Below are 13373 nucleotides of genomic sequence, written 5' to 3'. Positions count from 1 at the left end.
TCAAGGGTTTTGCCACTAAAACAACCCAATCTCCTGACATGGAGTCCTTGGCATGCTTCTCACACTTTTGGGGCATGCCTCAGGAAGCATTTGTTGCTTCATTGTTCATTGACAGCAGTTGGGTAGAAGGTGGTGAAAAGTGCCTTTTCAGGACAGATGCAAGCTTTTCATCAGCAGGTTTAAGAATACAAGCAGGTCTCATCTCATTATCTCTAGCCGCTTTATCCTTCTACAGGGTCGCAGGCAAGCTGGAGCCTATCCCAGCTGACTACAGGCGAAAGGCGGGGTACACCCTGGACAAGTCGCCAGGTCATCACAGGGCTGACACATAGACACAGACAACCATTCACACTCACATTCACACCTACGGTCAATTTAGAGTCGCCAGTTAACCTAACCTGCATGTCTTTGGACTGTGGAGCACCCAGAGGAAACCCACGCAGACACGGGGAGAACATGCAAACTCTGCACAGAAAGGCCCTCGCCGGCCACGGGGCTCGAACCCGGACCTTCTTGCTAATACAAGCAGGTAAGCATCATATTTTCACTTTGTAAAAGCTGTCTAAGCTGACTTTGCACACAAGCAAGAGTTAGAATTTCATAGTGGATGGTGGGAATATGACAACCCTGTTGAAAAATGTGAGTTGGAGATACTGAGGTCAGTCAGCAATTCAGGAAATAAAGACAAGCAAACTGAAAGGAATCTGTGTTAGCTAACATTCGGAGCTCATCAGAGGAGCATATCAGCAGAAAAGTAGTATGCAGCTAGTTGATTTTGGTCATTGTTGCAAACAGTGCCAAGGTTGTGGGTTTAATCCAAATACTGACTGTTTTCACAGATGTGCTGCTTTGAATGTGGCAAAAGAAATTTGATCTTGACTTGGCTGAAAGTGCAGATGATTCAGATGGTTTGCAAGATGACAAGAAAGTTTTTCTCTGTTAAAAGCAAGCAAGATGGCAGTTACTGTTTTGGAGAATGTGGGCCTCAAGCTCACTACCGCTTACATGCTAAGCAAGCACTCTACCACTTGTGCTAATTCCCCTGCTGTGTTTGAGGGTTTGTCCAACTAACTACAGGGAGTGCAGAATTATTAGGCAAATGAGTATGTTGACCACATTACCCTCTCTATGCATGTTGGCCTACTCCAAGCTGCATAGGCTTGAAAGCCTCCTACCAATTAAGCATACCAGGTGATGTGCATCTCTGTAATGAAAAGGGGTGTGGTCTAATGACATCAACACCCTATATCAGGTGTGCAAAATTATTAGGCAACTTCCTGGTGTCTATAGAGGTCTTGCATGTGGAGAGAGGCTTTTGAAAGTTTATTTTCCAAGGCATATGATTCAGCGACACCAAACTGGCCTAACGATGGGGAAGAGGAAAAGTAATGCGGATGGAGCTACAGATAGCTCAATGGAGAAAAAAGGAAAGAAAAACGCCGCTGCTGCGGTTGATAAGCTAATCTGTCTTGCGGATGAGCCAGAGTGGGGGGGAGGCGAGACAAGTGGCAATGAAGAGGCAATGGAATTCAGACAGGCAGGAAGCCAGGTGGAACAGGTACGAGGCAGTGGAGGGTTCGGGGCAGAGAGTAGTGTAGGGAAGGTAAGAATCACAAGCACACATGGTAGAGAGGAAACAAACACTGAGTTTAAGGTCATCTTAAGATTTGAGGAGCAGGGAGGACTCAAAACTATGAATCCTGTCACACTGACAAAGGTACTAAGGAAAGAGATGGGGGACATTATTCGAGGAGTGGTCTTAAATGATGGGAATTTGCTGATCATATGCAGAGATAGGGAACAAAGTGAACGTGCATTTGGTTTGAAGTCCATAGAGCAACGAAAAGTGGTTAGTGCTAGCTATGTTGGTGTGAAGGGCCGATTTAAAAAAGGGGTAATATGGGGAGTCCCAGTGGAAATGCCAATGGAGGAGATAAGAGCTAACCTGCAAGGGGGGAGAATAAGAGGGGTGAAGCGTATGCAAGTAACTCGGGATGGAGAAAGAAGAGACAGTGAAGGCGTCCTGCTGGAATTTGAGGATGAAATATTGCCACAGAATGTGTTCTTGGGGTTTCTAAGCTATAAGGTGTGGGAATATGTGGCTGGGCCAGTAAGGTGCTATAAATGCCAAAGGTTTGGCCATGTGGCAAAAGTGTGCAATGGGAAACGCAGGTGCGCTAGATGCGGGGAAGATCATGAGTGTGCGTGAGAGAAGCCTCTGTGTTGCAACTGTGGGGGGGATCACAGTGTAGCATTTAGAGGTTGTGATGAATTAAAAAGGCAGAAGGAAATCCAACAGGTGAGAGTTCAACAGAAGATCACATATGCGGCGGCAGCTAGAATGGTAAGACCAATCAGAGGGTGTGGGGAAGCTATCCGAAACAGCCAAGGACCTAGGAAGGAACCGGATAGGCTAAATCAGGAGATCATAATTGACTTGAAGAAATTAGTGACATTTATCGTGGCAGTCTTGAACTCAACAATGGAAGTGAAGTCCAAATCAGAGAGGACACAAATTATAGTGAAAGCTGCAGTGTGTAATCTAGGGCTGAAGGATTTGACATGGGAGGATGTAAGCAAGGAGCTGTATTATCAGACTAGAGTGGAGAAGTCAGGTACTTGATAGCCCTTGTAATGGTTCTTATCCTACAATGGAATGCTAGGAGTCTACTGGCCAATGGGCAGGAACTGAAGAAATTTATTGATGATTTGCCTAGTAAACCTGAGGTGGTGTGTGTTCAGGAGACATGGTTGCGGCCAAATTTAGATTTCAGAATTAGAGGATATGTGGGTGTTAGATGTGACCGAGCAGAGGGGGGTGGAGGTGGGTGTGCCTCATTTATAAGGGAGGATGTCTCATTTAAGGAAGCTGGGATAGGAAAGAACCAAGAGTATGTGTCAATAGAAATCTGGACAGGAGAAGGTGAGCTAAGTGTTATTAATTATTACAACCCATGCAGAGCACTGGATTTGAATAAGCTGTTGGCCATAGCGGGTATGGGGGGTAGTAAGATTGTATTATGTGGTGATTTTAATGCACACAGAACTTTATGGGGGAGCAATAGAAATGAGCTAAATGGGGGTGTGGTGGAACAGTTGATGGAGGAGAGGGGCCTGGTCTGTCTTAATGATGGGCGGGGAACCAGGATAGATGTACACACTGGAAACATGTCAGCCCTTGATCTAACTATGGTGAGTAGGAACATTGCAAGCCGTTGTGAATGGGAGGTGAGGGAGGATACAACAGTTGGTAGTGACCACTTTCCAGTAGAATGCAGAATTGTATTAAGGGGGATGGCAACACAGGGGGGGGATTGGGAATAGATGGTTACTTGGTAAGGCAAATTGGAGTGTTTCTAAATACATAATTGAAATGGAGATTGATAAAGTAAAGGTTAATGAGGACATTGAAACCACTGATAATGAAATAAGAACAATTTTAATTGAGGCAGCAGAGCAGTGTATCCCAAAAAGTAGTGGAAAAATGAATAGAAAGGCAGTACCATGGTGGACAGATGAATGTAGTAAGGCAATCAAAGAGAGGAATATAGCACTGGGTGTTTTAAGAGATGCTTTAACTTTTGATAAATTAATGGCATATAAAAAGGCAAGAGCTATCGCACGAGGGGTGGTTAGAAAGGCAAAAAGGGAAAGTTGGAGAAAATTTTGTGATGGGATGGGCAGATCAACAGCGGTTGGGGAGGTTTGGGGAGCAATTAAAAGTATGAAGGGGATTCGTAAAGAGAGGCAGTACCCTGTACTTAAATTACAAGATGAAGTAGCAGTGAATGATGAAGAGAAGGCTGAGATGATAGCCAAGGCTCTGATTAAAATACATAGCTCTGACAATCTGACAGAGTTGGGTAAACGGGGACATGGGGAAATGAAAGCAGCTTACCCTGACGTGTTTAGATGGAGGGAGGGGAATGGGGGTACTATGGATGCCTTGTTCACCCTGGATGAGCTAAAGAGAGCGATAGGGAGGTCTGGTAACTCGGCTCCTGGGAAAGACAATATTTGCTATAGCATGTTCAAACAGCTGGGACCAAGGGCCATGATGAAGATCCTTGAATTCTATAATAAGGTGTGGGAGATGGGCATCTTGCCCACAAATTGGAAGGAGGCTGTTATTGTCCCTATCAGGAAGCCAGGTAGGGACCCCTCCAACCCAAGTAATTATAGACCCATTGCGCTTACATCACACATGGGAAAGATAATGGAGAGAATGATTACAGAGCGGTTAGTGTATTATGTGGAGCATAAGGGAAAGATGTCAGTGTATCAAAGTGGGTTCAGGAAGGGGAGGGGGACTATGGACCCGGTCATATGTTTGGAGACAGATGTTCAAAAAGCCCAGGCAAACAAGGAGTCAGTCGTAGCCATGTTCCTGGACGTAGAAAAGGCATATGGTATGGAAGGAAGGCCTTATGATCAGGTTAAGTGAAATTGGCATATCAGGACGCACATTTAACTGGATTAAGGATTTTTTATTTGAAAGATTTATCCAAGTTAGAGTAGGAGGAGCTTTGTCAGGGCGATATCCAGTGGAGAATGGGACTCCCCAAGGGAGTGTGATTAGCCCAATTTTATTCTCTATAATGATAAATGAAGTTTTCAGACAGGTTGATGATGGTATTGGTCGCTCACTATTTGCGGATGATGGGGCACTATGGAAGCGGGGGCGGAATATCAAGTATATTGTATCAAAAATGCAGGAGACCATTCATTTAGTGGAGAAGTGGTCATACGCATGGGGCTTTAAGTTCTCGATTGAAAAAACTAAAGTTTTGCTCTTCACAAAGAAGAGGAACACTGAGATACTACTAAGAATGTATGATCAAGTAATAGAGCAAGTTAAAGAGTTTAAGTTTTTAGGTATGTGGATGGACTCTAGGTTAACATGGAACACTCATATATTGCATGTGGTTACAAAATGTAAGGGAATCCTAAATGTGATGAGGTGTCTATTGGGGGTGGACTGGGGAGCCAGCAGGTCGGCCCTGAAAAAGATTTATATAGTGCTAATTAGATCTGTACTGGACTATGGATGTGTGGCGTATGATTCAGTGGCAATAACGAGCCTAAAGAAGTTGGAGGTGATCCAGGCGCAAGCCCTGAGACTGTGCTGTGGGGCGTTTAGGACGTCCCCAGTAGCAGCACTTCAGGTGGAAGTGGGAGAAATGCCCCTAGAGTTGCGGCGGAGGCAACTGATGATGCACTGTTGGGTGAACCTCAGAGGGCACTCAGTTTCTCTCCACCCCACAGTTGGTACCCTGCAGCCGTGTTGGGAGAGTGAGAGGGCAAAGCAAGAGTGTTTTGCATGGAGAAGCGGTAGCATAGCAGAAACGATGCTCTTCACCCAGAAGCAGTTCTCCCCCAGTGTGGCATTATCTGTTACCCCTCCATGGCTGTTTCCAACGATTTCAGTGGACTTCAGTATCCTAGATAAAGTAAGGTCAAGCAAACCACCTGCAGATGTAAAGCAGGTCGTGGATGAAAGACTAAGAATATTTTATGGCTCTTGTGTACCAGTGTACACCGATGGTTCAAAAGATCCCAAATTGGGTAGCACAGGATTTGCATTTGTTATCCCATCTCTGCATATCTCAGTACAACAGAAGACATCAAATAATCTGGCTGTGTTTACAGTGGAATTATTGGCAATTCTAGCAGCTCTCCAGTGGCTGGAAAGTGTCCAAGTGATGGAGGTGATAATATGCTCTGACTCAAGCTCCTCACTGAAGGCAATTGAATCTTTCAGGTCTACTAGCAGACAGGATTTAATAGTTGAGATTTTTGAAACCCTGTACAGGCTTCATAAAAGAAACTCAAAGGTCTCATTTATGTGGGTTCCAGCACATAGGGGTATAGGAGGTAATGAAGAAGCTGACCAGCTGGCTAAGCAGGCAGTGGTATCTGACAGCCCTATAATGAATGTAGCTTTAAGTAGATCCGAAAGTAAATCAATCATCAAATCAAATCAAATCAAGTTTATTTGTATAGCGCTTTTAACAATAAACATTGTCGCAAAGCAGCTTTACAGAATTTGAACGACTTAAAACATGAGCTAATTTTATCCCTAATCTATCCCCAATGAGCAAGCCTGTGGCGACGGTGGCAAGGAAAAACTCCCTCAGACGACATGAGGAAGAAACCTCGAGAGGAACCAGACTCAAAAGGGAACCCATCCTCATTTGGGCAACAACAGACAGCCTGACTATAATATTAACAGTTTTAACAGGTATAACCCTCAACTGTCCTCATGGGGCCGTCCTTCACAGGAGTGGGGCGATAAAACTCCGACCAGACACAGGGCACCAGGATGGATCAAGCAGGTCCGAGGGGCAGAAGAGGCCAGCATCTCAATCCCAGGATCAACATGTAACTCAGAGGGACAGATGGGGGGGGGAGAGAAAGAAAACACGTTGTTAGGTATGCCCTAAAAATGACAAGTATTAAATCTGTGTGGTAGGCTCGCAGAGACGAGAGTCTTTACATCAGGCATGACGCACAATGGCATGTTAATATGGTAAAAAATATATCATGACCTGCTCTGGCTGGATGCTTGATTGGGTGATGGGAGCACACTCCTCAGCAATGATGAGATGCAGATGGGACCCTTAGGCCTGGCCAAGACAATTCAGTTACATTTCACCGGGTCTGGGACATGCGACAGAACGTCTGACGGCCGATTCCCTGCAGGCTACGATAGCCAGTCGAGGTCCCCACCGTCTCCACCAAAAGATTTCCTGTTGACTCCATGTAACTCAGAGGGACAGATTTGGGGTGGGGGGGGGAGAGAAAGAAAACACAGGTGGTTAGGTATGCCCAATGTCACCTGAATAAGTAGGAACAGTATACATATTGCACCGAGTACAAGCAGGGACTCCGGCAACTAACTATGACAGCATAACTAAAAGGAGAGAGCCAGAAGGTAACACAGGCATGAGGGAGCCCCGGGACATAAAGCAGCCAGCCACTGCACCGTCAACAAACTCGAGTGAGCAAGCGAGTGGGGACTGACAGCATCCATACATCCCAGTTTACCAAAACACTCTATGTCTGAGGACCCTCCAGATCTACTCCTTTACCTCATAAACACCATTAACAAAAGGCTTGACTAAACAGATATGTTTTCAGCCTAGACTTAAATGCTGAGACTGTGTCTGATTCCCGAACATTACTTGGAAGGCTGTTCCATAACAGTGGGGCTTTGTAAGAAAAGGCTCTGCCCCCTGATGTAGCCTTCACTATACGAGGTACCAGCAGATAGCCTGCACCTTTTGATCTAAGTAGGCGTGGCGGGTCATAGAGGAGCAGAAGTTCACTCAGGTACTGTGGTGCGAGACCATTTAGTGCTTTAAAGGTCAACAGTAGTATTTTATAATCAATATGAAATTTGATTGGGAGCCAATGCAGTGTGGATAAGACAGGCGTGATGTGGTCATATTTTCTAGTTCTAGTAAGGACTCTTGCTGCGGCATTTTGAACTAACTGGAGCTTGTTTATGCACTTATTGGAACATCCAGACAGTAAGGCATTACAATAATCCAACCTGGAGGTAACGAAAGCATGGACTAGTTTTTCTGCATCATGCAATGACATTAAATTTCTTATCTTTGCAATATTTCTGAGATGAAAGAAAGCTATCCAGGTGATGTTATCAATGTGAGTTTCGAATGAAAGACTGGGGTCAATAATCACTCCGAGGTCTTTTACTGCTGCACGTGAAGAAACAGAAATGTCATCCAGAGTTACTGTGTAATCAGAAAACTTACTTCTAGCTTTATGTGGTCCTAGCACAAGTACTTCAGTCTTGTCAGAGTTAAGCAGAAGGAAATTTATAAGCATCCAGTGTCTAATGTCCTTAACACATTCCTCAATTTTATTAAGCTGGTGTCTCTCATCAGGTTTTGCAGAGACATACAACTGTGTGTCATCAGCATAACAGTGGAAACTAATACAATGTTTACGAATAATATCGCCCAAAGGTAACATATATAGAGAAAAAAGCAGTGGACCCAAGACAGAACCTTGTGGAACACCAAACTTTACCTCGGTACGTCTAGAAATATCACCATTTATATTGACATACTGATAACGATCAGTTAGATAAGACCTGAGCCAGGAGAGGGCCATTCCCTTAACTCCCACAACATTTTCTAGTCTATCCAGAAGAATGGAATGATCAATGGTATCAAATGCTGCACTAAGGTCAAGCAACACAAGTAGCGAGACAGCCCTGATCAGACGCCAACAGTAGGTCGTTTACTACTTTAACCAGTGCTGTCTCTGTGCTATGATGAGGTCTAAATCCTGACTGATACATTTCATGGATGTTATTCCTATGTAAATATGAGCATAACTGCTGTGCCACAGCTTTTTCAAGGATCTTGGAGATAAAGGGGAGGTTTGATATTGGCCGATAATTGGACAGCTGACAGGGATCAAGGTCAGGTTTTTTAATCAGGGGTTTGATAACTGCTAGTTTAAAGGATTTGGGTACATAGCCAATCATAAGAGAAGAATTTATTATTTTTAGAAGCGGTTCAATTACTCCAGGCATTATCTGTTTGAATAGATGTGTCGGTAAGGGATCTAGTATGCAAGTTGAGGCTTTTGATGTAGAGATTAATGAGAGTAATTCAGTTTCTTTTAGGGGAGTAAAACATTCTAACTGATGATCTGATACAGTTATATTGTAAACTACAAGGTCACTTTCATTGTCTAACCTTAAATTAGTAGTTTGAATTTTTTGTCGGATATTCTCAATTTTGTCATTAAAAAAATTCATGAAGTCGTTGCTACTACATACTGCAGGTGTGCATGTGTCTATAGTGGACTTATTCCTGGTTAATTTTGCTACAGTATTAAATAGGAATCTAGGATTATTTTTGTTATCTTCTATTAGGGAGGAGAGATATGTTGATCTCGCAGCACTAAGAGCTTTTTTATACTTCAGGAAGCTCTCCTTCCACGCCAATTTGAACACTACCAATTTTGTTTGACGCCATTTACGTTCCAATTTTCGAGTGGTCTGTTTTAAAGTGCAAGTGTCATCATTATACCAGGGTGCTAATTTTTTGTCTCTGACCATTTTCCTTTTTAGAGGAGCTACATTATCTAAAGTATGGCGGAATGTTGACTCTAAGCATTCAGTTGCCTGATCGAGTTCTGCAGGGGCTGACAGTGACCCAATCAAAGTTGACAGCTCTGGGAGATCATTTATAAAGCTCTGTGCAGTAGTTGACGTGAAAGTACGTTTAATACAGTAGCGTGGTGAGGTGCATATATTATTACTCAGACATATTTTGAATGAGATGAGACAATGATCTGAGATAACTTCAGACTGTGGAAGTATGACTATATTGTCTACGTTTAATCTGAATGTTAGTATTAGATCAAGGGTGTGACCACCATTATGGGTCGGTCCTATGACATTCTGCTTAATCCCGACTGAATCTAAGATGGACACAAACGCTGTTTTTAAAGGGTCTTCTGGGTTATCAAAGTGAATATTAAAATCTCCGACAACTAAAGCTTTGTCTAAGGAAATAACCAAATCTGAGATAAAATCTGCAAATTCAGAAAGAAACTCAGAATATGGCCCCGGGGGCCTGTAAATAATAAGCAATGGAATTAACTGGGTAGACTTATTTTTTGAGGCTACATACATTATATGAGTATGAAGAACTTCAAATGTATTAAATTTATAACCAGGTTTGTGTGTTACACCTAGATAATCGTTATAAATAACCGCGACGCCTCCTCCTCTGCCAGTTAGACGAGGCTGGTGTATATAACTGTATCCAGGAGGACTCGCTTCATTTAATGCTATATATTCATTTGGCTTAATCCATGTTTCTGTTAAACACAGTACATTAAACTCCTGATCAGTAATGAGTTCATTAACCATTAGCGCTTTAGATGTAAGAGATCTAATATTTAATAGCCCCACCTTTAGATCAAAGGTGCTGGCAGCAGCTGTACAGTCAGTCTGATCTAATTTTATATTGATTAGGTTACTGGAACAAACTCTCTGAAAATTTCTACCTTTTTGTTGAGCTCGGGGAACAGACACAGTCTCGATGTAGTGGGCCCTGAGTGACGACTCTGTGCAGCTAGCAGACAGTCGGTTTAGCCTGTTCGTCTGCTCCCTGGCCTTGGCTCTGGATTGTCAGAAATTAACTAGGCCTGTTCTGAGACTATGACCTATGCTGCAGGAAATGAGAGCAGCACCTTCCCGAGTGGGATGGATACCGTCCCGCCCTAACAGGCCAGCAGTGCCCTCAAAATTAGCCCAATTATCTATAAAGCCCACACTGTTTTCAGAGCACCACCTGGACAGCCAGCAGTTCAGCGACCATAACCTGCTGTAAGCTACATCGCCACGCCGCATTGGGATGGGGCCAGAGCATACTACAGCATCGGACATCGCCTTCGCTAATTTAAACACCTCTACAAAGTTACTCTTAGTAACCTCAGACTGACGAAGGCGTATATCATTAGCTCCTGCATGGATAACTATCTTTGAGAACCTGTGCTTGCCTAGGACCCTAAGATTACCTGCTATGTCCGGCGCCCTGGCTCCCGGTATACACCTGACTAAAGCTGCTGGTGCCCCTAAAGGCTGAGCTAATTTCACGTGCCGTATGATAGAGTCCCCTATAACCAGAGCTCTTTCAGGTTTCTCAGTGGGTGCATCACTAAGGAGAGCAAACCTGTTCGACACGTGACGCGGAGAGGAGTGGTGCTCCCGTGGGCGAGCCTCAGCGGTAGCTTTGGCTCTACGCTTATGCCGCCGAGCCGTCACCCATTCGCCCCGCTGTAAGGGCTCTAATGCCGGAGTTGGGGGATTGCTAACTCCACCTAGGGCGTCCAGACTTTCCCTAACAGAAACTACACTGTTCTCACGCTCACTAACCTGCTCTAAAGCCTGGACACGCGCTTCTAGCACTGAAATCTTCTCCGTCAGAGAGCTAACTAATCTACACTTATCACAAGTAAAGCTAATAGAGCTATCGCTAGTGACGGAGGAAGAATGACTAAACATCCTGCACTCAGCACACTGAACAGGCTGAAGGTGTGCCATGATGAAAAGATTCACGTACCTTAAATGAAGATCTGTTGATATTAAAGCAGATCAGATGGACTCCGCTTGTGGAGGAGAAAAAAAGAAAGCTTCCGGTCTCGGGGTTCTTCCGAAAAAAGAAAGAGAAAAAACCGGAAAAAAAAACCGGAAAAAGGAAAGCGAAAGTGAAAAGTACAAAAATGAAAGCGACAGTATAATAAAAATGAAGACGATACTGGAAATTTATTTATAGAAAAAAAGTTAAAAAAGGATTAGTAATTAACGCCGGCACTCGCGGGAAAAAAGATTCGGCGCGAACAACTCAGGAAACAGTTAAGGTTAAAGTTAACTCTTTAAATCATTAAAGAGTACTTCATTAAAGAGTGGCAGGGATACTGGGAAAGGGCAGTTAAGGGGAGGCATTTGTTTACCTTGCAGGAAACAGTGGGTTTAAGGGGACAGGTAGCGTTGGGAGGCACAAAGGAGGAGAGAATCATCACCCGGCTTAGAATAGGTCACACCCAGTTAAATAAATCACTCCATCTCATTGGAAAACACCCATCAGGCCTCTGCGCGCAGTGCAATGAGCAGGAGTCAGTTGAGCATGTCTTAATTCACTGTAGCAGGTATGCATTGCAAAGGAGACACATAATTCATGAACTCAGGATTCAGCGAAAGGAACTTAGTCTTAAGAACATCCTCACAGGTATCAGACAGAAAACACTTTTAATTTTTCTTAAAGAATCAGGTTTATTGAACAGAATCTAAATAAGCATCACTCTACACCACACACATGTAACTCATTAGTATTAAGGGGAAAGTGAAACTCTGGCTCAGAAGCAGTAGACAGTAGGGGGTGAAAATGCACCTAAAATGTTGTGCGCCACCCGCCCATTAAACAACAAAGAAGAAGAAGAAGTAGGCAACTTCCTTTCCTTTGGCAAAATGGGTCAGAAGAGGGATTTGACGGACTCAGAAAAGTAAAAAATAGTGACATATATTGCAAAGGGATGGAGCACTCTTAAAATTGCCCAACTTTTGAAGCGTGACCATCGAACAATCAAGCGCTTCATTCAAAATAGTCAACAGGGTCGCAAGAAGCGCGTTGAAAAAAAAAGGCGCAAACTAACTGCCCGTGAACTGAGGAAAGTCAAGCGTGAAGCTGCCAAGATGCCACTCGCCACCAGTTTTGACATATTTCAGAGCTGCAACATCACTGGAGTGTCAAAAAGCACAAGGTGTGCAATACTCAGGGACACGGCCAAGGTAACAAAGGCTGAAAAACGACCACCACTGAACAAGACACACAAGATGAAACGTCAAGACTGGGCCAAGAAGTATCACAAGACTGATTTTTCTAAGGTCTTATGGACAGATGAAATGAGAGTGAGTCTTGATGGGCCAGATGGATGGACTCGTGGCTGGATCAGCAAAGGGCAGAGAGCTCCAGTCCGACTCAGACGCCAGCAAGGTGGAGGTGGGGTACTGGTATGGGCTGGTATCATCAAAGATGAGCTTGTGGGACCTTTTCGGGTTGAGGATGGCGTCAAGCTCAACTCCCAGTCCTGTTGTCAGTTTTTGGAAGACACCTTCTTTAAGCAGTGGTACAGGAAGAAGTCAGCATCCTTCAAGAAAAACATGATTTTCATGCAGGACAATGCTCCATCACATGCATCCAAGTACTCCACAGCATGGCTGGCCAGAAAGGGTCTAAAGGAAGAAAGATTAATGACGTGGCCTCCTTGTTCACCTGATCTGAACCCCATAGAAAACCTGTGGTCCCTCATCAAATGTGAGATCTACAAGGAGGGGAAACAGTACACATCTCTGAACAGTGTCTGGGAGGCTGTGGTTGCTGCTGCACGCAATGTTGATCGCAAACAGATCAAAACACTGACTGAATCCATGGATGGCAGGCTTTTGAGTGTCCTTGTAAAGAAAGGCGGCTATATTAGTCACTGATTTGTTTTTTTTTTGTTTGTTTGTTTTTGAATGCCAGCAATGTATATTAGTGAATGTTGAGTTGTTATATTGGTTTCCCTGGTGAAAATAAATGAGTGAAATGGGTATATGTTTGTTTTTTGTTAAGTTGCCTAATAATTATGCACAGTTATAGTCACCTGCACACACAGATATCCTCCTAAGATAGCTAAAACTAAGAAAGCCCTACTCCAACTTCCAAAAATACTCAGCTTTGATATTTATGAGTCTTTTGGGTTCATCAAGAACATAGTTGTTTTTCAATAATAAAACTAATCCTCAAAAATACAACTTGCCTAATAATTCTGCACTCCCTGTATGG

Source organism: Neoarius graeffei, chromosome 1, assembly GCF_027579695.1.
Source record: "Neoarius graeffei isolate fNeoGra1 chromosome 1, fNeoGra1.pri, whole genome shotgun sequence".
Taxonomy (NCBI): Eukaryota; Metazoa; Chordata; class Actinopteri; order Siluriformes; family Ariidae; genus Neoarius; species Neoarius graeffei.
The sequence above is the reverse complement of the archived record's forward strand: the minus strand, read 5'-3'. Positions refer to the sequence as shown.